The 26,384-nt window shown below is 37.0% G+C and overlaps 1 protein-coding gene, 1 non-coding gene and 1 pseudogene across 5 annotated transcripts in view; 2 read left to right on the forward strand and 1 right to left on the reverse strand.

Moving 5' to 3' along the window:
* The window catches only part of KDM4B (lysine demethylase 4B), a 257,679-nt gene that overhangs the window by 80,513 nt on the left and 150,782 nt on the right, over window positions 1–26,384 (reverse strand). The gene's annotated exons all lie outside the window — the stretch shown is intronic.
* LOC141503662 (U6 spliceosomal RNA) lies at window positions 1,587–1,693 on the forward strand. Its single transcript, XR_012473003.1, has one exon. It is a non-coding gene; the product is annotated as a U6 spliceosomal RNA (small nuclear RNA).
* Window positions 14,396–14,901, forward strand: LOC141500599 (small ribosomal subunit protein mS37 pseudogene; annotated as a pseudogene).

A 26,384-nucleotide genomic window follows, 5' to 3' on the forward strand; every position in this document is an offset into this window, starting at 1 on the left:
AAAACAAACAAAAACTCAACTTATTAAAAATGGAAAGCTATATTTAGGTTGAGCTTTAAACTGTTTTAAAATTAAAATTAAATTTAAAATGAAACTATCTTTAATTCACTAGAATAAATCTATGTACTTATTTAAGATAGATGATAATCAACTGCTCCTACATTCATTTAATAAGTGATGCTCCAAACCCAAAACCTTTAAGTGGTCTACATGCTACAATTTGAGAGTAGGGTAAAAGTGAAAACTCTTCAGGGTCTAATAACTCACTTTCTTTCTACAGCACTTCAATTTACATTTTTATCATTAGCCAGATCACACATTTTGTGTAGTTTTTATAAAATTTACTTCAATTTCTGTAGATTTAGCTGTGAGCAGAGATGGCAGGTTTTCAGCATCTAAATTTCTTAGGATGTCTTAAAATCTCAGTTAAAAGGTTAGAAAACTCACCTATCCATTACTATTTTCTTTTGAGGAACCACTATATTAGATGGGTGTTATAAATAATAACAAAAAAATGGGCTGCTGGATTTGGGATTACTCTAAGTCTAACTTATAAATCAGTTAAAAATGTCATTCTTCAGAATCATAGCTGAATCAAAGAATATTAGGAGCTGGGAGTGACCCAATAAGCACCTAGTTCAAATAGATGTAATGGTCACTACAAATCTTCTCTTCTTCAGGATACCCTTCAATCTCACATGATCATGATATCCAGTACCATCTCATTTGCCCTCTTCTAGGTACTCTTCATTTTATCAATTATCTTCCTAAAATATGACAGCCCAGAATTAATCTTAGATATTAACTGATCAAGGGAACCAATAGTCTCTAATCCTGGACGACAAGCTTCACTTCATTTCATTACTTTAAGGTCACTGGCTTAATTTCTGTGACTTTAAACTGGCATGAAATTGACTTGGGTCTCAGAGGGTTAGGCCAGCATCACACAAGTTCTCCATGTCCTACATTAACACAAGACTTTCAAATATGGTCTTAGAGATGTCCAATGACCAGTCTAAGTTCAGTCTTAACAGTAGAAGACGGACCAAAAAATAAGGGAAGATTATTTTGCATAACAGTTCAAAAAAGACTATCTACTAAAGAATGGAGGGGCTAGGGGTAGCTAAGTGGCACAGTAGATAGAGCACTGGCCCTTGAGTCAGGAGAACCTGAGTTCAAATCCAACCACAGACAATTAATAATTACTAATAGTTGTGTGATGTTGGGCAAATCACTTAACCTCACTGCCTTGGGGGGAAAAAAAAGAATGGAGGAGCTAAAATTTGGTAATGGATGAAACAATAACATACTTCAAATCACAGATCCCTTAAGCATTAAACTTAAGTACTCTCAAATCAGGGACTACTGAAGAATTAAGTTTTTATTTTCAGGTATGCATAATAAATAAAAGAAGTAAATGTTAATTAAGTAAATTCCTATAATAATACTTAAAGAACTTTAATGATTATGAGGCATCAAAAATGGTTCAAACTAGATAGTGAATGATCTTTAATTTATAGTGTTTACTTTAGAATGGATTATGAAAAAGACCTGTGAAAATTCAGAAGGAAAACTATTCGAAAAATGTGCTCACTTAGGCAGCACGTATACTAAAATTGGAACGATACAGAGAAAATTAGCATGGTCCCTGTGCAAGGATGACAGGCAAATTCATGAAAAATGTGCTTGCTAAGAAATCATGTTTATCACATCTGAATCATTATCAATTCCAAATTTTAAGCCTGAATGTAGTTTACTGCAGAAAGCTTGGTTCAGGCTCTGAAGGATTTGATAACATAATTGGTTTTTTTTTTTAGGTTTTTGTAAGGCAAATGGGGTTAAGTGGCTTGCCCAAGGCCACATAACTAGGTAATTATTAAGTGTCTGAGGTTGGATTTGAACCCAGGTACTCCTGACTCCAAGGCCAGTGCTTTATTCATTGCGCCACCTAGCCGCCCCTTGATAACAATAATTGGAAAGAAATAATAAAAAAGAAAAAAAGGGAGAAAACAAAGCGTATAAGTGCAAAATTGGAGCCTATATTTTTCCCCAATTTTTTTGATTTTAAAAAAATTCTGTATAGAGGAAAAGAACAGGAAGAAAAAGAAAAATTATAATTTACATGGTAATACTATGACTTCTGAAATCACATAATACAACTTTTCTCTCCAGAGAAAGTTATATACACTGCCCTCTATTTTTATGATGACTAGAAATCGATATGCCTTCCAAACCCTCTAAAGACTTCAGGAGAGCAGGTAAGGAAAATTTCACTTATCACATTGGTCTAATTGGCCAGCTCTTCCCCTAAACATTTTTCTGATGGCCTATTCTTTTCAGGGCAGTTAGGTGGTACAGTGGATACAGTACCAGTCTCGGAGTGAGGAGGACCTGAGATCAGATACATTTGACACTTACTAATGGTAACCCTGGGCAAGTTACTTAACCTTGATTGTCTTGCCAATTAAAAACAAATAAAAACTCATTTTTCTTATTATTGAGTAGCTTCTATTAAGACCAATACAATACATAAGAGTACACAAAATTTAACTTGAAATGGAGATCTTGCCTAAAATTGCTGTACCCAACTTATCATTCCATCAGGAGTATTGCTAATATCTTTCTTACTCCTTAAAAGTGGCAGAAATAGCAAAGTAAAATATGTACAGCCTGGGAAATTTACTCAAATTATTTTTCCCTTTAGACAATGATTGGAGGTTTAATGTAATGGAATCACTGGAGTCAAGCTTTATAAATCAAAGAATATCAGAAAATTTGAGTAAAGTAAGTTTGTTAAAACCATTTATTATGGTTTGTGGTTATCAAGTTAAAAGCATTCTAAGTAACTTATGACTTTCTCTAAATAATGAATGATAAGTTTATTACAGATATGTGTATGTGTTTTATCCTTCTTTTGGACTATAAAAAGCCTCTGAGGACAGAGGTTATGTCTTATCTAAACTTTTTAGATCCTCGATTCCTAGTACACACAGTAAGTACATTATGCCTCCCTGTGATCAGGACTCTCCTTCTATGTTTCTACTTTTTCCAAGTCCCAATCCAATAAAAGCTCTTCAAAGACAAACTACTTTTGTTTTTATTTTTGTATCTACTTCCCCCCCATTTTTGTCTTTGGAGAAGCTAACAAAAAGCAGTTGTTCAATAAATGCTTTGAACCTAACTCCGAATTTTAGCTTAAATCTCACCTCTTTCAGGAAGCTTTTCTTGACCAGGTGAGCAGAAATGACAAATCTTTCCATTGAATTTAGAAGCAATTCTGACAATACCTAAGAACATAGGATAAAGCTAGAGAGAACTCAAAGGGATATCTAACCCAACCAGTTCATTTTCAGAGAGAAAAATTGAAGCTCTGTGAAGAGACAAGATTTGCTCAAGGTCACATGGGTAGGAGGGCTGGGATTTCAAACTAGGTATTGTAACATGAAATCTAGCATGTTCTCTGCTACTTCAGAATGACTTGCAGAGTTGTACTGTTGTTGAACTTCTCGGGTGTCAGCATTTATATATATGTCTTATTGTTCCAACTGGAATGTAAGAAATTTGAAGGCAGGGAAAATGTCAATATTTTGTATTCCCCAAGGAGTCTAGTTGAAGCATATAAATACATTCAACTATGTAATGAATAAATGAATTTACAATGACTAGGGGTGTAGGGGGGAGAAGAAAGACTTCCAGTAAGAAGTGTAAATATTGAAGAAGTTTCAATTTACTGATAATAAATGAATCAAAAGAATAGTCTGCCTCAAATGATTTAAGTGCTACAAAGGGTAGCTGTTGCCCTTGTCTAAAGGGCAGGAAAAATGAGCAGCCCTGGGACTGTGGGGTCTTATCTGGAGTGTGGCTGGAGCCCTGTGCCTCCAATTGTGTGTGGAGCATTCCTATCATCTCTCCCCAACTCAGAGGAAAAGTGAAATGAAATAGCACAAGCAGGCTATGTTTCTTCTGCTGGCCTTCCAAAGGGGATTTAATCCTCTTATAGAGGCAGCAAAGAGCTAAGAGTAGCAGGGTCACCAAATGCATGGACCATGACTAAATAGCAACATGAAGGCCACACACTTGTCACATCTAAATGACAAATGAAAAAATTTACACCGCCCAGAGTTAAGGGACTCAGGGATCTAATCTAGGCATCTTTGCTTCTCCCTGGCTTGTCTCTCATTTGGTGACCAGATTGCTATACCAAAGTACTCGGGAACAGAACAGCTGTCACCATGAGCACCAGAAGACTGACAGATCAAACAGCAGAATATTCATATCAGTCTCCTAGGAATAGCTAAGTTCAGTGGAAAATGAAAAAATGTTTTAGGGCTTGTAATTTGCCTCTGGTTATAGAAATCGAGGATCTAAGATTGTAACAAATAGATTTCTTTAAAAAATATTTATATATACATGTGTACACACACACACACACACACACACACGCACACATACACACACAGAGGATAAATTCTTTACTTCACTGTCACCCAGCAAATCCCCCCCTTGTCTCCGGATAAGCAACAGCACCTTAAGGCAATATATTCTGCACTACAGAATTAAATTAATGAGCTCTGTTCTGTGCTATTACTGTTTATGATTTCAGGAAAAATGCCTGAGTGAACTCAGGAAGGTTCCTCAGGACTGTGAGCAAGGCTGACCTGGTTAAACTGCCACCAGCTCTGGGTGGCACTCCTCCTAGGTGGCCTTCTCTAGGTTCCCTGCACACCTTTTATTCAAAGGTTTGGATGGCAATTTCCCCTCTCAAACAGATATAACAAACTATTCAAAAGCTGGTCAAAGAAAACTATGAAAGTTGATTTATTTTCAACAAATCTCTGGCTTGAAAGAAAAGTGTGTGCCTGATCCAGGAAATAGGCAAAGGCAGAGGCAGAAGCAACTAGGCCTGTTACTGGGAAACATCACCTTTCTTACTACATTATTTCCCTTAAGAGAGTTTTAAAATAAAATAAATTTGACCTTTACAGAGGAATAAAAATTAATACTCAATAAAAATTTCCAGGATCTTACTACTTATCATTTTTTATTGCAGTATATTTGCAAAATACTTTACCCTCTCTTTTTTTCACCACAAATAGCACAGTGAGTGAAAGTAATTCCTATCCCCATTTCAAAGACAAAGAAAAAAGCAGTTGCAGACTAAACAGCTAACATGAAATTCAAACTCCCCAACAAGTAGGAGGTGTTAGTCAATTCCCAAAGTCCAAGATACAGAGGAAAGAGGAAAAATCAATATTCTGAATTGAATGGTTCAAAAAGCACATACACTTCAAGCATTGGATAGCATCTTATGGAAAGAATTCAGGAATCCTCTGTATAGAATACCGGCCAGAAAGTCATCTGACTTCTTTCGGGGTACCTCAAAAGACATCAGAGGCTCACCACTATTTAAGGCATCTTATTCTGTTGTTGGACAGCTCCTTCTTGGCCTCCAAGTAACTTTTAACTCATTTGTGGAAGCAAGAGAGAAGACCCTTGGAAAAAATGGATTTTGCCCCTCTGACAATGTGAAAGATGAAACTTAGTGACTTGCATTTCTAAAAGACTTTGTTAGCTTATTAAGAAGTTTCCAATGTGACGGCCCTGTGACAGAAGCAGTCCAAGTAATATTATCCTTTAGTCACCACACTAAAAGCTAAATATAGGAAAAAAATTTCAGTTGGTCATGGTGCTAATTAAGGCTTCAGGTAGGATAAGATTACAGGTTGGTGAGCCTGAGCTCTCTTCTTTCCCCAAATTGGACACTGTTATGTTAATGTTAACTTTACAGAAGAGACCTTTGTACAACAACTCTGATGATGCTCACATGGATTTTGTAAGCTAAAACTCAGCAAGAAATGAAATAATTTGTGCATAGTAAGAAAAATGCTATCGAGAAAACCACATGGTTAAATTCTGGCTTTGCCTCTTTACTACCCATGTGACCCTAAACATTAATTCTCCAAGTTAAGTAACTTTTAAGTTTCAGCTTCTTTCTCTGGAAATTAAATGACCTCCATGCCTGCTTGTAGCAATAAAACCTATGATCCCAGGATGCTTTCCTCCATGAGACACAAAATATTAGGTTATAAGTTCTCTGAATTTGTTATTAACATCTCTTATTATGACCTCTGTATGTTTCACTATATCTTTTACAAACCATGATAATTCCCTGTAAGATGACTGACATGGGTCATTTAAAAAAAATGGATCATTTTAACAAAAGGTAGTAAAACTTAAAATAAAGGCATACCAAAAACCAGACATCTTTTTGGCATTGTTAGAATGGAATGCCAAACTTTCCAGAATTTCACCCAAACCTGCTAGACTTAGAGGCAGTTCAGATTGACCACAATTAGAAACTGTAAAAAAAAAAAAAAGCTGAAAGATACCATTAGATATACCTTTTAATGCAACAGCTGAAAAATATTAAAGGTTAAAAATATTGCTAAAGGATCACCTAAGTAGAAAGTACAAAACCAAAATAATAAAACTAAGTTTTTGAATAAAAATAAAATGATGCTCCTTTCATCACACTGCCTCTTCCCTATCCAGCAGAATGAAGCTTCCTGCAGCAAAGGAAGGCTTTAACTAGTCAGTTCAATAGTTTAGTGCCCATAACGTTATCTCTGCATCTCCACAGGACCAATGTATAACCTTTGCTGTTTTTCCTACTTCAGATCAACATTTGAAGACTGCCCACAACAGACACAATAAACATGACATGACAAACAGCCTAGGTCCTAGGATCAGAGATTAATGTCAATATTCTCCATCAGCTAGTACCAATCTTTCTAAGCTTAGAATCTTGCCTAGCCATACAGTGTGTCTTTCTGCTCCTTTCTTACATAATTTACATTTTTATAGTGCTATAAGTTTAATAAAGGATTTTCATCTTAACACTCATAAAAAAGAAATGCAAGAAACATTCTTATTTTGCAGATGAACTCATAGTGTAGACTAGTTCCTTTGTCTAAATCTCAAGATAGCAAAGGGGTGAGGGAACATTCAAAACACTTCAAATGTGTACTTAGTTCTTGGTGGGCTAGATAGCTCTAGGTTAATATGGGATCTGTGATGAATACTTATGGTCTGAATAACATGGGGTCTGAAGACATGGTTTTTGGAAGGTAAGGCTTTGATCACTCCCAACAACTTTTGCTTTGACTTCCTTGGACGCAGCTACTAGGCAACTTGTTACTTGTACTGTAGCTTGATATCGCTTACAATCAAATATTTACATTTAGAGGATGGCTGCAGCTATACAATCTGTATCATAGCAGTTTAGAATTCCAGTTCTTCTCATGAATTGAACTAATTTGGAAAAAACAAAATAATAGAGGAAAAAAGGCATAGCTGCGTTAAAACTTGGTGCAATGCAAAGAAGCAAACAAGTGAAATTGCCACTGTATTGCTATAACACAGAATGCCAAAATTAAAAGGGCTCTTCAGAGAGATGTAATCCAACATGCTTATTTTATGGATGATAAAACTGAAGCCCAATGAAGTGATTGTCTAAGGTCATACAACAGGTTAATAGTGCAGCTAAGACTAGAATCCAGATCTGCTGAATTGGGTACAATAATCCTTCCACTAAACTATATTATCTTCCAAAAGAAAAGCTTAAAGATCAAACTGATCTATAAAAGCAGTTTTCTTGATTAACAATCATGTTTCATATATAGATTATCTACAACCCCAGGTGTAAAAATGCCAAATTTAATTTAAAGGGGGTGAGTTGTGAGTTGAGAGAGTTGGATCAAGATGAAAGAATATAAATTTCAAATATTAATACTGTCAAAATCATCATACCTAGTAAAAACTACATTTTAAAAGTTGACTAAGTAGATAGTGCTGTATAATACAATAACTCCATCTCTGTGAAGAATGGGGCGAGATATCCCACACCCTAAACTCATACCCCTGACCTGAATAAAAATGGTTAGTGATAAAATTTGGTGTTGCAGAGAAGGATCTGCAGGAGAGAACACTTTGTAGTAAAAGAATCAGTTTGAAATTCTAGAAGAAGCAATGGTTCTAAGATTAGACTGGATGGATAGGTGAATGGAGGAGGATCATTCTGTGGGATAACTAAAAGTAATAGCCAATAAAACCTGGTATTGATTAAAGGACTCAAGAGAAAATGTTCCATTGTTGATATCAGGAGCAAAAGGAATCTTTCTTTGTAGTCAGTAAATCTGTAGAACAATACCAGAAGGGGAAAAGAATTCAAGTATAACTCTATTTACCATACTATCACTCCCTATCCTGCACATTCCCAAAATCAATATGTACCTCACCCCTAGAAACACAAGGTCTCCCACAGTGGTGTTCCCTGAAGGGCCACTATTTGGGGAAAGTACACCTCACCCCCATCCCTCCAGTTCAAGATCTTTCTTCCTACTTTTCCTTTCTAAAGATTTTAAGAGAAATTATTAAATGAGATTCAATGAAATTTTAATAAATCCAATTTCTGACTAAGGGAATTCTATTGTAGTCTTTTATTAGATATTTTCTGAGCAATGCACAGATATAAGTATCATATAGCTAACTATAGTAAAATGTTTAGTAGGGACTAAGATCTAAAATCATTAACCCACGTTCTAAGTACATACTATGTGCACAGCACTCTTCAGGCTATTCCTTGAACAGAATAGAAATCCTATATGCTCAAGATACTGGAAGTTCCCATTTGATATGAACAAAAATGACTTCAAGTATAAACATTGTCATGAGGGGGCAGTTTGTTCCAAAAGAACAAAATTATAAATGGGTGATGATTGGGCTGACACTGAGGAGAAATCATGTTCCCTGGACTCAAAATATTGAACTCAGGTTGTTACTGACCATCCAAATATGTGACTGTTAAATCACTGAATATTTATGGGATTTTCTGTTATAGCAGATCAATACTGGAAAAAAAGATGTTACTTGAGGCAATTTTATGCAAGGACAGTTGTGTTTTGAGGAATTTATTCTGAAAAGTACAGAATTCTATATAATTGCAAGATGTCATTTAGTATCATCAAGATTTCTCAACCTTTTTGAAGTTTGCTTTCAAATCAACAGTTTTAAAAAAAAACTCCTTTTCCCCCTATCACTCCAAAAGTTTTTTAATTATGCTTGTAATGATTTTCTGAACTCCTTACTGTGGTTGCAAAATGGGTTTGACTTTTCCTAGAAAAATTTGAGGAGACCTATCTCATTCTCTATTCATCAAAGAGAGAAAGCTCATTTTCTTCCCTCAACTAGTATAATGTAACACTCAAGCAGTCAATTAAATGGCAGAATAATAATATAAGAGCACTGAACTGGAATTATTAAGAACTGAGCATGTAACTTAACCGCCCTAGGCCTTGGTTTTCTCATCCAAACTAGAGGACTAAACGACAGCACCTACTTCACAGAATCAAATGAAAAAAGATGTAAAGTGCAAGTCCAAATTAAACTCAAAATTACTACTCAAAATCTTCAATGGTAAGTAAATTCTAATTTATCAAGTCCTATATGAAGAAATTATAGGGAAAGGGGGTATGCAGAACAAGAATTAAGACAGAGGACAGGAGGATGATGAGCAACCCAGGAGGAAAGAAGAAAAAGGGAACATGAGACAAGGATACAGGAAAAAAAATTTCTTTCACAAAGATAATTGTTACAACAAAGCATTCACTAAAACCAAAAATATTTTCTATTGCTAGCAAATGATTCACTATGGGGCTGGTAGGTTCTCTCTATAATAAAATGTGCTACTCTAACTGGGTCCAGCAAATGCTGTTTCCCAGGCCCTCTCTACATCATCATCTCTCAATTCTAACAAAAAGTCATCTAGCACTTTATTGTATAACATGGAACACAGCAAAAAGGAAAAGAGGGAGCACTCATGTGGAAATCTCTGGCCCTTACAAACAAGGCTAGCACAAAACAGTCTACTTTGGGAGGAGGAGGACAAAGAAAAGGGAATGGAGGGGCGGCAGCTGATTCCAGCAGGAAAAAGAAGATATGAACAGAATAATTCAACATCACCTCTTCTATGTTATCAATGTACTTTGAAATGACTAGTCCTCTTGTCAGTGCACTGGAAGGCACTGTTGATCACAGCTAATCTGAATGAAGAATGCTTCTTTTGAATTATTATGAGGTGTTGTGAATTTATTTTGTGTACTCATTCAATGAGTCCCTAGGCACAGGAATAATTTGGATAGCCTCTTAAAATTTGTTGCATTAGTATCTGGCTCCTCTTCATGGGTTCACTTATTTATTTGTGCATTTTCTCCATCTAAGATTAGAAGGTTCTGGTCTCTGATGCCTTAATCTTGAAAAGTACTCAATGCAAACAGCTGAAACAAGTGAAGGTAAAAGGAAAGGATTTTGTATAAGAAAAAGAATACAACTTGCCAACAAAAGATCTGGGTTCAAAACCTAATTCTGTGCTACATTTAATGACCTTGACAAGTCACTTCACCACATATTCTGTAATAATCTAGTATGTAGCTAATATTTTCATGTGCTTTCTCCATTATAATGGAAGACCTGTGAGGGCTGGAAATATTTTTGACTTTTTCCTGAATCCTCATGGCCCATGTAGTACCTGGCCCATGTAGAAGGTTTTGTAAAAGGGTGATCTGGCTATAGTCTATTTAGGAATCATCTTTCAGTTTGGAGCACCCATCCTATGGTTGCTTTAGAAGTGTCTGCTGAATTGAATAGTAATGGTGGCCTTGTCCGACTCACCTCAGTTTGTGTAGAAGGTTGCAGTCCTTAGAGCTAACATTTTACTTAATTTTTTTTCTATTAATCTTCTGTTTATATATATATATAGTCTGTATTTCCTAATATATTTTCTCTTTCCCAGAGAATAATCCTTTAATTAATAATAAAATTAAAAAAAAAACTAAAACAATAACACATCAAAGACACACTTGTGCTGTGGAGTTTCCATGGCTGTGCTCCAGCCATGTCCCTGTGCCTGGTCTATGTGCTTCCTCTGTTCACCCCTGCCTCATGGAGCCCTTTTTTCCTTTGAGATGCAACTCAATAACACCATTTTCTAGTCTGTAAACTCCTGGCAAGAAGAAATTATTTCATTTGTTCTATTTGCATCTCTACCAGCCTTACATTAGATGGTATTTAATACAGTGTTTACAGATCAAATGATTGTAGTTATGCATATAGTTTTCTTGGTTCCATTTACTTTACATTAGATTCATAATCTTTTCCATGTTTCTTTGTATTTGGCATATTCAGCCTTTTTTCCACGATAGCAAAATTCCATTTCAAAAGCATCTATTTCTGCTTCTAGTTCTTTTCTAACACACAGATACACATATAAGAGTTATATACTTATGTGTGTATGTTGTTGCGCAGTTGTGTCTGACTCTTTATAACCTCATAGTCATGCCATAGAATGCCCATTTCAACAAAAATGATGGAGAGGTTTGACATTTCCTTCTCCAGTGGATTAAGGCAAAACAAAGGTTAAGTGATTTGCCCAGGGCCCAGAGTCAGTAAGTATCTGAGGCCAGAGCTGAACTCAGATATTCCTGATTCCAAGGTCCAGTGCTCTATTCACTGAACCATGCAACTCCTCCTGGAAGTATATAAGGCCTTTCATTTTATCACTTACTTCTTTGGGGCATTTGCCCAGCAGGGGGATCATCCAGTCAAAAGAATAGATATTTTAATCACTTTCTTAAATAATTCTGAATTGCTTTAAAGAATATTTGAACCGATTCACAACTAACAGATTTCTACTACTTTTCATTAATCTTATAGTTATTACATTATGGGCTAACAGTCATTTGTCAGCTACCTATATTTTTAATGCTTATCATTAGAAATATGTGTAATTCTACTTGTGAAAATAAATTCCAAGTACAAACAACTTAATTACTGGTGAATTTCTGACTAACATCCATTTGTAAGCTGGGAATAGAATCTTGTACATTCTTGTAGAATCTCAGAATCTTGTGCCCATGAAGAGTTAAATACCCCCCAAATTAGGGAAAAACTCTAAAAATGTAGATTAAGTGTTTACTAGTTGGTGGTTCATAACTTGTGTGATAGAAGATGAGTCTGGGCCCCCTGTTTCTGGTGTAATTACCAGCAATGCAACAGGACTTAATAACAAACCAGTTCATTAGGAAATCCACTGGAAACACTACAGCATTTCATAAACAAAACAATTAGGCAAAGATTTCCAAAGGCTCCCTCTAGTCCTTGGCTGCAGGGCCTACTATCCAGCCACATTTCAGCTGCTTCCATACTGCTCCATGCAGTTTGAGGATGGTAAATTGGCTGTGAATAGAAGTGGGGGTTGACTTTCAATAGGGAAGGTCATAATCCAGAGCTGAAACCATTGGTTTCATATATTGGGGGGAAAAAAAGAAAGAAAACTTGGATTCAAGGTATAAGACACTGAAATGTGATGAAATATAAAGTGAAATATTTTAGAGGTTTTTTTCTTCTTTCAGGCCAATTCTTCATCAAAAGATTCTTAGAGTTCAATTTTCATTTTCAAATCATACACTATAAAAAGCAATTATAGACTATGGTTGTATAATGGAAAGAAGGCCTGAGTTTAGAATCTGAGAATTAAGGTTCAAACTCCTGCCTTAGGATTGATCAGTGTAGCATAACTCTGGATGCACACCCTAATTCTGAGGCTATCATAGCCATAAGTATGGACAAGTTGGGACCTCTCTGAGACTCAGTTTTCTAAAAAGATCTATCTGTTGTGGAGCTCAAGTGACACAAAGTACATAAAGACCCTTTGCAAAACTTAAAAGTCCTTAAAAGTAATTATTACTACCCATTGGATCTTGGGTCATGTGTATGCTCTAATTATTTGAAAATGAGAAATATCACAGAATCTTAGAGTGGGAAGGACCCCTAAAGATCATCAAGAATAATTCCCTCATTTTAGAGATAAGGAAAATGAGGCCTATAGTGGGAGAGTGTCTTTTTAATTTAAGGCAGTGGGGTTAAGTGATTTGCCCAAGGTCACACAGCTAGGCAATTATTAAGTGTCTGAGGCCAAATTTGAACTCCGTTCCTCCTGACTCCAAGGTTGGAGCTCCATTCACTGTGCCACGCAGCTGCCCTGAGAGAGTGTCTTACCAAAGATCACAGTTGATATGATCAGGCTTGAGTTTTAGTAATATCACTTTGGGTTGGGAGTGGTGGATGTCTCTGCCAGACTGAACTCAGTTCTCAACTACAATGAACTAGGCTGACCTGAGTATCTGCATTAGGTCTAGCAGTAATATGGTGAGTCCCAGGAACAGAAAACAGGGTGGAGGGAGGAATAAAGTGGGAGTAACAGAGAAGGGAGAGGTGCCAGGCTGGTTGAGATCAGAAACAAGTAAGTCAAGGCTTCTTGCTGATAAGAGTGGGACCAAGTCCACGGATTGCCCCTAAACTTCTAGCCAAGGCAAGATGGGGAGACCTAGCATTTTTTAAAAAGGAATATCACTTTGGAAGCTGGAGAGAGACTAGATAAAGAAAATTAGGCTTTACTGAAATTCAAAATCCAGATCATTCAATTTCTTTGGGAAAAAGATTTTTCACCATTTCTGATCTATAATTTAATGTGTATATATAATCTATAATTTATATAGTTCCAAAATAAAATTCACATCAATAAAATAGAGTTTAGCATGGAACCAATGTAAAAACTAATGGAATGCCTCCTATGGGGGGGGGGGGGAGAAAGAATGGTGGAAAATTTGTAAAACTCAAAAGAAAAAATCTTTCTTAAAAAAAAAAAAGAATAGAGTTTAAGACCTGGGAGGCCAAAATTGATTGTGATAATTCAAACTTTTGTATTGTAAAAGAATTGAATTCAGAGCTAGAAGAGACCATATCAGATTTCTTCCATATTTATAAAGCTATGAAATGGAAAACCAGGTCTCTTGATTTCCTCAGAATTGGAGTTGTTTCCACTATGACAAACTTTCTTCCTTATTTAGTATGTTGAATTTATCCCACTCTATGGGGAAAACATTAACATGCTTCTAGTGCTCTGAAGTGAGGATAGATATTCTGAAGAGAAACTAGTAGGATTGTGGTAGAGAGAAGACATCTGTCTTCAGGAATCACTCAGAAAAACATTTATTGAGTAGGTTGGCAACTATCACCAAGGAATACAAGTGGAAGAAAATAAGCAACAAAGCTATCATACAAAAAGAAAAGAATGATTAAACCAAATGGAGCACAAAGAACTTTCCCTAAATGACGTGGTACCAGGAGTGTTGGTGCCAAATGGGTGCAGGAAGCAGGTTATATTTCTAAACTGCTTGTGCTCTTTGGCAAGAATCTGGAAGACTAAAGAAATGGTCATTTCAAAATGGGCAGTTATTTAGGAAAAACAGGATCAACGACAGCGGCAGCAGTGGGCGTCATGGCGGCGCTGAGTCTGCAGGGCCGCCTGGCGAGCCTGAGCAACAGCAAGCAGCCGGTGATGAAGCCCAGCAAGCCCCTGATGCTGGCTGACCGGGGCGGGGTGGGCCGCCGCGAGCTAGGGGAGGCCACCTGCATAACCAAGATGTCCCTGATGATGGCTTGCTGGAAGCAGAATGAATTTAGCGACACAATTTGTGCCAAGGAGATCAAAGACTTCTTTGCCTGTTCGTCGAAGGCCGAGGCAGAGCGGAAGCAGAAGGCAAAACAGGAGTTGCTGGGCTCCTCTGGCAAGCTGACTCCCAAGCAAACAAATATATTGTTGAGGAGGTTTCCTAACATATCCTACATTATCTGAAGGTGTTATGTAGCTTTGTGCAGACTGGCTTCATGGAAGCAACTTGGTGATATTTGGACTGAGCGACCTTGAGTGACAGAGGAAATGGTCTCACCCCTATGGGGTTGTGATTTGGGTGAAAGTTCTGCTTTACCCTGAAATAAAATCTTTACAAGACAGCTGTGTTGTGGATGAGGTCACCCTTTGTCTCTCAACCCCCAAACCCCAGTCCCCTACCTTTTTTTTTTTTAAGGTTTTTGCAAGGCAAATGGGGTTAGGTGGCTTTCCCAGGGCCACACAGCTAGGTAATTGTTAAGTGTCTGAGACTGAATTTGAACCCGGGTACTCCTGACTCCAGGGCCAGTGCTTTATCACCACCTAGCCACCCCTAGTCCCCTACCTTTTTCTAGAGCCCTGGGCCTTTATTCGCAAAATATAGAAGATAAAATAAACTAACACATGAAGCACCAACTACTAAAATTTAGTCCAAAGGGAGAATGTTTTTGTGTAACTGAGTTTGGCTGGAATACAGTGCACCTTGGGGCTGTAGTTATAAAGACACTACGGAGACGTGATTCCACTGTACCTTTGATAGGTAATGGGAAACCACTGTCTCCAGGTCTGGACACCATATTTTCGCTCTTTCAAATAAAGACAACCAGATGGTAAGAGGATTGGAAATCCTCATAGTATACAGGTTGGTTGAAGAAACCAGGTCTGTTTAGCCTAAATTAAAAAAAAGACTTGTAAGCACCTGAAAGGTTGTCACATGAAAGAGAAATCAGACTTGTTCTATTTAACTTCAGAAGGCAGAAGGAGAAATAGGTATAAGTTGCTTAGTGTCAGATTTCACTGTGACAACAGGTAAAATGAGCTAGAATTAGAACCATGCAAAAAGATTGGCCTCAGGTAAGAGTCAATTTCCCTTCACAAGAAATATTCAAAGGAGGCTAGATGATTTGTTAGGAACACTGTAAAATGAATTCCTGTTAAGGTACAGGTTGGAGTAGGTTCTCTCCAAGGCACTTTCCAACCCTATGATTCTGTGATATTGTAATGATGTTTTATTATCTATGGTCACTCATCTGTGGATCTAGAATTTAAGGTTCTGTAAAATCTGGTCCCAAACTTGTTCCAATCAGGCTGAGCCAACTATTCCTTAGTTGTTTGCTAAATTTTTTTTTTTGGTGGGATTTTTTTCCTGAATGTCTTTGCTCCTGCTATTTCCTATACATACAATGTATATCTAAATCAATCTCTCTCTCTCTCTCTCTCTCTCTCTCTCTCTCTCTCTCTCTCTCTCTAAGGTTTTTGCAAGGCAAATGGGGTTAAGTGGCTTGCCCAAGGCCACACACCTAGGTAATTATTAAGTGTCTGAGACAGGATTTGAACTCAGGTACTCCTGACTCCAGGGCCGGTGCTTTATCCACTGCACTGCCTAGCCACCCTCAATGTATATCTAAATCAAATGAAATCTTCCCCATTGTTTAAAATTCACCTCAGAAGTCAAGTCTTCCATGCAGCTTATGCAGGATTTTTACAGTCTACCCAGAAATAATCACTCCTCCTATGAACTTTTTATGTAACATTTATTCTCTTCCAGACTAAAATCTCTGTGAAGGCAGAATTCTGAATACCTGTTAAAGGAAATTCCTTTAACATGGGAGTTACACAAAAAATATGGCCTAAAATGCATTTGAAAGCTTTTCAAAAAAACCACTTATCAAAGATAATATAAGCCAAGTACAATCAAGATTCAACCTAAAACTGTGAACAAATAAGAATTATAATTAATGGTCACAGTGTCAGTCTAATTGTAATTTAGTTGTCCTATACCTTGAGGGATCTGCTTCAGAAAGATAGAATGGTTAAAAAGAGCTTAAAAATATGAAGGAAGGTCTTCCTAATTTCCTGGGCCAGGAATTCTATCCACTGTGCTACCTAGCTGCTTGTCAAATATAGTACTTATGTATTATGCCATTAGACAATTCTCTAAATTCTCTGAACTGGCTCCTAGATGGTAAAAGAAAGGAAATATTTTCAAGTACTGTATAAAGGTTAACTATTATTGTTGTTGTTATTGCTATACAAAGGCATTATGATTAGTAAATTACAGTAAAAAAAAAACTGTGAACAAACTCCAGTGAGCATATACTTCATAGAACAATTTGTTACAAGCATCACAAATCAGAGGACTGATGAGGCAAAGACATGAGGTGAGACCATATAAAGCTGTTAGGGTTATAGGATTCAGACAAGCTCGAAGCAGTTTTCTTCTCCAAGAGGTTCCATCCATCCATTCTCCCTGCCTCCCTATGGTCCTCTGGTTAATCATCTAGAGCAAGGAAAATCATTATCCAAGAGAAGGAACAAATAGTTCTTGGAATAGCAAAACCAATTTGATTCTCATTTGACAGTAATTAAGTTCAATGTAAGCCAAGTTGCATTATTAGAAAAGGTCTCTTTCAATCCCACTCCATATCACCACCCAGCTGCCTAGAAGTATGCTGAATGAATATTTTGAAACTGGCTGCAGACACTAAGGATGTGAGGGAATACCAACAGCTCCTGTCCAGAAGGGAAACAACTTTAAGACCATGAAACCTCATAAACTAATTCAGTTTCATATCTGAAAGAAGCACCTACAAGTAAATTACATCTTCAAGTAAAAGGATAATAACCACTTTGACTTTTCCAATTAGTAATCCTACTACAAAATTAACAATTTGTAGTTGTGTCTTGAAATTTAGCCTTTTTTTTCCCCCTACTCATTAGGCAAAATCCTAGCAAAACCAACATAGTATAATAAAGCCTTCAAATACAGAACCATCTAGATGATCTAATAGGAAGAGAATTAGACTCCTAGAATGTTAGAGCTAGAAAAGGTTTTAGCTTTCATGCAGTTCCATCCTTAGGGTGCAGAGAAAGACAAATGATTGCGTCCTCCATATTCTAGGAAAGGGCACATGAGAAATGTTGATTACTTTTCTTAACCACACAGAAGGAAGACCTAAGAATGGAAGACTGGGCCAAAATAAAACAAAACAAAAAAAAAACAAACAAACATAATTTGCTGAGAAGAGAGAAAAAAATCTTTTGGCTCAGTTTTATCCTCTACTACTAGTCACCTGCAGAAAACCTCAACTTCAGTCAAAAAAAGCCCTTAAGATAGCTCTACTCTCTCCATCCTATGTGCTTCTGCTCATATGAGGTCCTCCACCTGAGATATCCCTTTTCCTTTAAGACCTAGTTCAAATGCCACTTCTAAGTGTTTGCCCTTAAACCTTAGAAGGATGAATACTCTTTTTCCTATCAGTTAACTTTTCAGATATCAGAGTATCATAGGAAGGAATAGAGATGATTTAGTCCAACTAAAGTCTGGGGAAGCATAATTATTTTTCCAAAGACAAACCATACTGCTGTCTTCATTTACACTATTCCAAAGAGGAGATGCTCATTGTCTACCTCTGCCCCAGAGAAATCTTCATGAATTTTGTTTATACTTACTAAATTTTGTAAAAACCTAGCCTCAAAACTTAGTCATTAATAGTTCCATGTTGACTTGGAAACAGGTCTCTAATGGAGTGCTCTAAAAGATTTATGTTTGAGCTGATGCAGCTTAAAATTTTTCTTGATAACTCTGATAAAGGCATAGATAGCATGTTTATGTAACTTGCAGATGACAAAGTGGGCTAGTCAACACAATGATAAGAGAAAGGATCCAAAGAAGTATCAATAAATTAGAACAATGGATTGAATCTATTAAAATTAATAGGCAAATTGAAAGTTTTCCCTCCTAGTTTAAAAAATAAATTTCACAAATACATTAATTATGAGCTATAGAAGCAATAGGCTTCTCTAAAAGAGATATGAAAATTTTAGTGAATACAATGAATCAACCTTGTGATGAAGTAGCAAAAGCACCTAACACAAACTAAAAGTTGTATATCACACACACACACACACACACACACACACACAGACACACACACATACACACATTATATTGGGATGGATACAGAAAAGAGTTAATAAAATGGCAAAGGGCATTCACTCATATCATGGTTGATGGAATTCAGAAAATTTGGCTTCAAGAAAACATAATAGCTACATTCAAGTAATTGAATGACTGAAGAAAAGTAGGTAAGGTAAAAACTACAAGCAATGGACTTACATGTATAAAATAATATTTATATTATCTTTTTTTGTTGTGGCAAACAATTGGAAATTGAAGGAATGCCCATCAACTGGGGAATGACTGAACAAATTGTGGTATATGATTATAATGGAATACAACTGTAGTATAAGAAATGACAAGCAGGATGATTTCAGAAAAACAGGAACTTACACGAACTGATACAAAGGAAAGTAAGCAAAAGCAGGAGAACACTGTACACAGTAACAGCAACATTATAATATGATCAACTGTAAATGACTTAGCTATTTTCAGCAATACAGAGATCTAGGACAATTCCAAAAGATTTATGATGTATTTATGATAGTATGATTGAAGCATACTATTTTTCACTTTACTTTATTTTCTGGTGTTTTCTTTCACAACATGGCTAATACAGAAATGTTTTGCATGATTGCACATGTATAATTTATATCAAATTGCTAACTATCAGGAAAGGAAGGAGAGAATTTGAAACTCAAAATCTAAAAAATAAATATTAAAATTATTTTATTTTTCCCCCAATTACATGCAAAAACATCATTAAAAAAACAACCCTTAGGAGTGATGGTTAGTTTCAAAGAGGCAACTTTAGGCTTGATATTAGGGAAAACTTCCTGGAGCACTGGAGATCTTTGAGCAAATGTTGAATCATCTGTCAGGTATTTAGCTATAAAGAAGATTCTTGTTCAGAGACTGATTGGAGTAGATGACTTGAGGTGAGCATGCATGGACACTCCCTCTCCCTTCCCCTCTCCCCCCTCCCTCTCTCTCTCTTGCCCCCCCACCTCCTAAAGAAGCCAGCAATCAGAGGGAGAGTGGCTATCTTTGGAATATTCTAAGCCTCCAAGCCATAAAAACAAAAGAAGAATTAAGTTTCTTTAATAACATAGCCAAAAAAACTTTTTCATCATTCAACTGAAAATACTCTCTCTGGGGACAGCTATGTGGCGTAGTGGATAGAGCACCAGCCCTGGAGTCAGGAGTACCTGAGTTCAAATCCGGCCTCAGACACTTAATAATTACCTAGCTGTGTGGCCTTGGGCAAGCCACTTTTGCCTTGCAAAAACTAAGAGAGAGAGAGAGAGAGAGAGAGAGAGAGAGAGAGAGAGAGAGAGAGAGAGAGAGAGAGAGAGAGAGAAAGAAAATACACTCTCCAAAGTTGATAAACATCTCTAATCACCTCTTCTCAGTTCTTATCCTAGACTTTTCAGCAATTATCAATACTGCCAGTCTTCATAATCATACCCTCTTCTATGTTTTCAGGATAACATTCTAGGTTCTCTTCCTATGAGACTATTAACTAAAATTTTTAGTCTTTTTTCCTGAATGTTCATCCAGTTCATTCCTGCTGACCAATAGTATCCCACAGAGTTCTATCTTGAGTACTTTTATTAGTCTAAAGTATAGACCTCAGTAAGGAAGGATAATAAGAAAGTATGCAGCTGACACAATTTCTAGATGAACTAGACCTCTGGATATTTAAGGATTGGCACATATGACTGCTGGGCCTCTGACAAAGAAAGGAGACTTAACTTCAACTTTTGGTAGAATTCTTAAATGTATTCTTAAAGGAGTAGTTAGACATCTAAAAATGGAAGGGAGATAGGCATACTGTAGAGAAGTTGGCATACTGTAGAGAAGTTTTGTTCAGGTATGGGTCAGACCTGATGGGCACTCAGGTCTCTTCCAACCAAGAGACTGTGATTTGGTAATTTTTATATTCTAAATGTCTAACAATAGTAAAGGAGTATGAAAGTTAACAAAGGGAGAAGTGGCAAGATAAAAATTTTAAACAATAGAAGATGAGAGTGTTCTCTTTCTACCTTCATGTGCCCTCTTTATTATTTGAGAAGCTTCTCGAATGATAAGAAAACAATAGCCAAGACTGGTCTATAACAAAAAACAACCAACAGGTAAGGGAATCAAAGAGAAACTAGATGTTCCTGAACCAGTGTCTCCTGATAGGAAGTACTATATAATGTGAAATGCTCTTAGTCTAAAATAAATAATGGTAGAGATGGAAATCACTTAGCTTCTCAATCTCCCAACAAAAGGAAGGTAGAATGCCTGCTTGCTTAACAGATGCATAATGAGAGTTAATGGTGATAAAGTGACTAAAAAGGAAAATCATTCCATAAACAGTACTATCACAAAATTTCACATTAGTTACTAAAATGCCCATTTCCCATTCAACTGATGAGTTAATGATATAATGTCAGGTTTGTGCTCAAAACAAATAGTTCTTGCTACTCCACAGCAAATTCAATAACAGAAACCACAAATGACCAAGCAAAGGCCATTGGAAAAAGGAAAGTTCCAAAATCATTCACAGTAAAATGCAGTCATACTCCATCACAGGAACTCAACTTCCCAAGAGAAAAAATGAAAATACCCTCAAAATAAACTGCTCTTGGAGGGTCCACAATGTCTAAATGTCTTAAGCATTTAATATTTTCAAGAAAAAACACACAACTCGCCCAGTGTGATCCAGGGACATGTAAAATTCAACCCTGGAAGGTCAGAACTTTAGATATCATTTGGTCTAAGGATCCACATTTAAAGTTGAAGAAACTGCTGCTAAGGCCACATGACTCTTTAAGTGAACAAAACTGAGATCTGAATCACAGATTTCTGATGTATTTTCTTGAATATCACACTGAAACTGACTAGATTGTACCTTTTACTTTTATGGATTATGAGGCAACATATAATACAAGAAAAACCCTAGTTGTGACTTCCAAAATACCCAATTTTGTTCCATAGGGCCCCGAAAACTCCAACTCTGGGGATCCTGCAAAAGGAAGGTAGTCCCTTGACTGTCTGTCTGACCCACTCGGCCTTGGCCTGTACAGAGTGCTCTGAGAAGCTTGTTCAGTAATTTCACGCTACGCCGCTTAACAATATAAGCGTGGAGGTTCAATCTAAAACCAAACTTCCCAAATGTCACTTGTTTGTGAACACACGGCTGAATCCAAAATTGCTTTTAATATCTGAATAGTCCCCACTGGTGCCTACTGTAGTTAAGGGTCTGACAGCACTCCTCTGATAAACCCCAATATCTGGGGTTTACAACTCAATCTTGGCCATTGGCTCCAGACAGACACAGTGGACGTGGTGAGACTACAAAGAATATGGCTTCTGTCAAATCAGCTTGAAAAATCTCAAAACTAGGTGTCATCACTGAAATCACACTCCCATACCACCCATGAGGCATCAACTGTAATGTCACAAGATTTTATGTTACTCCTTTAGACTAAGAGTATTTCCTACTTCAAAGTTCTCAATTTATCTCTAAACTAAACCCTTACATGAAACCATCAACCATCTTCTTAGATAAATGCTAACCAAGGTAGCAGAGAATGACTAAAGAAGCTCCTAATTCTTAAGGAATCATGGTGGACATTAACCCCTCTGAACTTAGCTGCTGCTGCCATACAATGTAATAGGACCCAGTGCAGGTCCAGGGAGCAGCATGAAGAAAGATATCACAAAGCTTCTGTGTCAAGGTGGCACCATCCTTCATGTCTATCCCCTTCTTTCTACTCACAAGGTTACATGCTGAATCACTCACACAAGTCCTCATGTCTTCTCATAAGAGCCCCCTAATTAGACTCTCATCCTCAAGTTTCCAGTCTCCACAGAACTGTCAAAAACCTTCTCTATTTTCTATTGAAAGCCCTTCAGAATCTGGTCCCATTCCATCTGACCCACAGACTATAGTCCGGCCCTTCTGGCTTTCCCTCACACACAATGCACCACCTCCTGACTTCATGCTGCCCATCCATGGAATGTACTTTTCCCTAGTTTCTGCTTCAACATGATCTTAATATCTACTTTGTATAAGCCTCTATATACTGTGTCCCCTAATTACTATAAGTCACTTTTGTCTTTGTCCCTCCAGCATCTAGCATAGCAGCAGAAACCTTAGTGCTATTTAAATGACTATTTCAGCTGAATGGTCTTCATATTAATCATATTGACAGAGTATAGTATAAAGATCCAGGAGGATGGGGACTGTCTTTTTAAACATTTTACCTCCCCCAGGGCTTAGAACCTTCTTTTGCTCAAAGAGAAGGTAACCACCCTGTTTGTCTGTCAAAATCTACTTACTCACAATCATACAATTTCTGACCTGACTCAAAAATTGGAATGCTCTCAATTTTTTTAAGCCTTTACTAGCAGAAGCCTTAAAAAAAAAAACAAAAAAAAAACCCCCAGGCAATATGGGTATCCCTAGAGAAACATAAGGATCTTGCATGGGGGTGGGAGGGGTGGAGAGAGAATAGTAGAAATTTAAATGTGGTATTTCTATCACCAGATGACAGTAGGAGGAAACTCAACAGGGAGTCATGAGCAACATAATATTTCCAGGAGTATAAGACGACAGAAGAAGCTAATCGGACTAGCCTTTTGCTAGGCCAGAAAACTAAATGGGATGGGAAACTCGGGTGAATAGCACTTCTCCCTGAACTGTGACAATATCATTGTGATTCTATTGACAAATAAGACCTTTCCAATAGCCATAAAGACTGTCTAGCCCTACTACTACTAGTCCTTCAGTACTGAAGATGACCACACCTACTTGCTATGCAAGGCCTCCTACTCACTTGTCTTTACTAGAATCATTCCAGCCCTGGACTGATTGAGAGGAATCAGGCAAACATCACCATGTGCTATCTGACAACAAAATGTGATGCATTCGATAGATATCCAAATCTGTCTCTTAAATGTTCCAACTTGAGAACTGAAGGCCTAATTGGAGGAGGGCTCCATGTGAACAGCAGCTGAGCATAGGTCAGCTCCACTTAGGCACAGGTGAGCACCACTTGGAAGAGACAGGCCTATGTTGCCCTCAGTTGATTCAAAAGGGAGTTGGGTTCAGATCCCTGAATGCAGAGTGGTGCAGATGGATGTCATGAGGCATCCAGTGCGGTAATGCAACTGATCCCCAAAGAAGTCAGCAGGAGCCCCAGGGAGAGTTCTCTTTATTTTGTGAAGGATAAGACCACCCTGAAATGGATTTGCCCTGAGAGAGGGGCCCACACCTCAGAAAGCATCACAGTTCTGGCAAAACTGGGTAAGATTGAGCTCTGGAGTACTAATAGCAAAGCAGTAGAGTTCTATGAATGTCAAGCTGACATTATCCTAGAGTTAAAGCGATTGCCAATTGTGTCAAACTGATAAGTGGTCTAGCCCTAGTTACTTAGAGAAATGCCACATGTCTCAAAAATATCTGACTTCAGCCATGGGCAGAGATTACAAGACCAGTGAGAGTGCTAATGCAGAAAATTCTTATTCATGATATATGAGGATCAGAGAAAGTATACTACTGAATTCTCACCTTAGAGAATAGTGTCCATACATCTTTTTTTCCTCTTATTTTTCCCTGTAGGATTTATTATTATTTGCCTACCAGTTAAATCTTTCGGGAATATACATGCACATAATTTATAAACATTCTTCTTGTCTGGTGATAGAAAATGACAGCAGGAGAGCAGGGCCTAAAGCAAAGTCTGTCAAAGAGACAAGGCAGCACGATAACTTCTCTTCGTGTTCCAAGTTAATATCAGCTCTTAATGGAATTCCCATCAAGTGATTTCATATGCCTTCCAAATAGTCAATAAGAAACTGTAAAGACTTATGTTTTCAAAGTTAAGAAAAATTTATTTTTGAACACACACAGACTTCAAATGTGTTAGGGCTTCCTAAGACTATGGACAGCAAATTACTAGAAACCTTTCAGTTGTCTAAGGAGATAGCAAGAAGAGCTGCTGAATCATGAAAAAATTAAAGGACCTGATACAGTAATGCCAATACCTGCCAGCTCTAATACTACTACCAAGTGATCCAAATCAGAAAGAAATAAAAATATGCTCAGTATGACCATTCAATAATTCCCAAACTTTCATGACTCTTTTGTGGCAAGGCACCAAGTTATGCATTAAGACTACAAAGCTAAAAACTTGATGAAGCAGAAGGAACTGGGTGGTGCAGTGGATAGAATGCTGAGTCTGGGGTCAGGAGGACCCGAGTTCAAATCCAGCCTCAGACACAATCAGGAAGAAAACCAGATGCGGAAATCAGAAGACTTGGATTCAGATCTTGGTTCTGTCTGTCTTCAAGTAACTTAAATTTTTTCTATTTTTTCCTCCTACTGCAAATTGAGAAAGTTGTACTTTATGAACATTATGAAACTTATGAAGTTTCTTCTGGCTCAATATTTTAGAATTCCATTGTCATATCTCTAATCTGTAAGAGCTTAAAACCTCATAAAGGTTTTCTAGGAGATCTATTATGTATACTAATAAGAGAAATAATATAGTACATGATGGAACAGGAAGAAAATTTGAGAGATTTACAATTGCTTCAAGAAGACATGGCTGAATCAGTTTTGTAAATTTTAATATAATAGAAAAAAGTTATGTCATACATCACATACATATAATGGCAAAAGAAAGATACTAAGGTGAAAAAAATGTCAAGATAGCAAAACAGAAAGATATTATATAGAACTCAAAAGGCAACATAATATAGAAGAGCGAGCACTGGACATGGAGCCTTGATTCCTCAAAGCTTTGCAACATTGGCTAAATCACCTTAATGTTCTAAAGATCTCAGTTTTCTCATCTACAAAATGCTAGGGTTAGAATGCATGGTTTCTTTCTTTTTTTTAAGATTAAATCTTTTTTTTAAAATTTAAGGTAATGGGATTAAGTACTTGAGGCTGGATTTGAACTCAAATCCTCTTGACTCCAGGGCTGATGCTCTATCCACCTAGCTGCCCCTGAACACATGGTTTCTAATTTCTTTTCTAATTTCTTTCCAAATCTGACATTCTAAAAAAAATTTACTAGTTATGTGACACTGGGCAAGTCACTTTACCCCATTTGCCTCAGGTTCATCATCTGTAAAATGAATTAGAAAAGGAAACAGCAAACCACTCTACTTTTTTTTACCAAGAAGACCCCAAATGGGTCCATTAAGAGTCAGACACAACTGAAAAATGGGAATGAATAGCAAGTTTTCTTTCAATTCTGAATTCCTAAAATCATAAATTATTGATAAAATTTGCTATTTCTCATTTGCTAAACCAAAATGTACATAATCCCTGTTTTTTGTCTTGAAGTATAAAATTCATGAGAGAGGAAAAAGGGTAAGGGCAAAAAAGGGGTGGAAGAAAGAAGGAGAAGGGAAGTGGGAAGGAAAATAAATAAAGGGACTTACATAAAGAAAGTTGATTTTAATCAAGTGATCATGGGCCTCAGGTCACCTACTTCAACTCCTCAATTTACAAATAAAGTAAAGGCCTAGGGAGGTTAAGTGACTTGAAACAGAGTCATGGGGGGGTGAAGAATAGGTACAGAATTTGAACCACAAGGCAGGTTCTGAAAATTCCATTCTCTCTCCTTTGCAGTTGAAAACAGACATAACCAGAAGCCAAACTGATAGTCAAAAATCAAATTCCTTCAATTTTCA

This window comes from Macrotis lagotis, chromosome X (assembly GCF_037893015.1).
Source record: "Macrotis lagotis isolate mMagLag1 chromosome X, bilby.v1.9.chrom.fasta, whole genome shotgun sequence".
In the NCBI taxonomy this organism is placed as follows: Eukaryota; Metazoa; Chordata; class Mammalia; order Peramelemorphia; family Peramelidae; genus Macrotis; species Macrotis lagotis.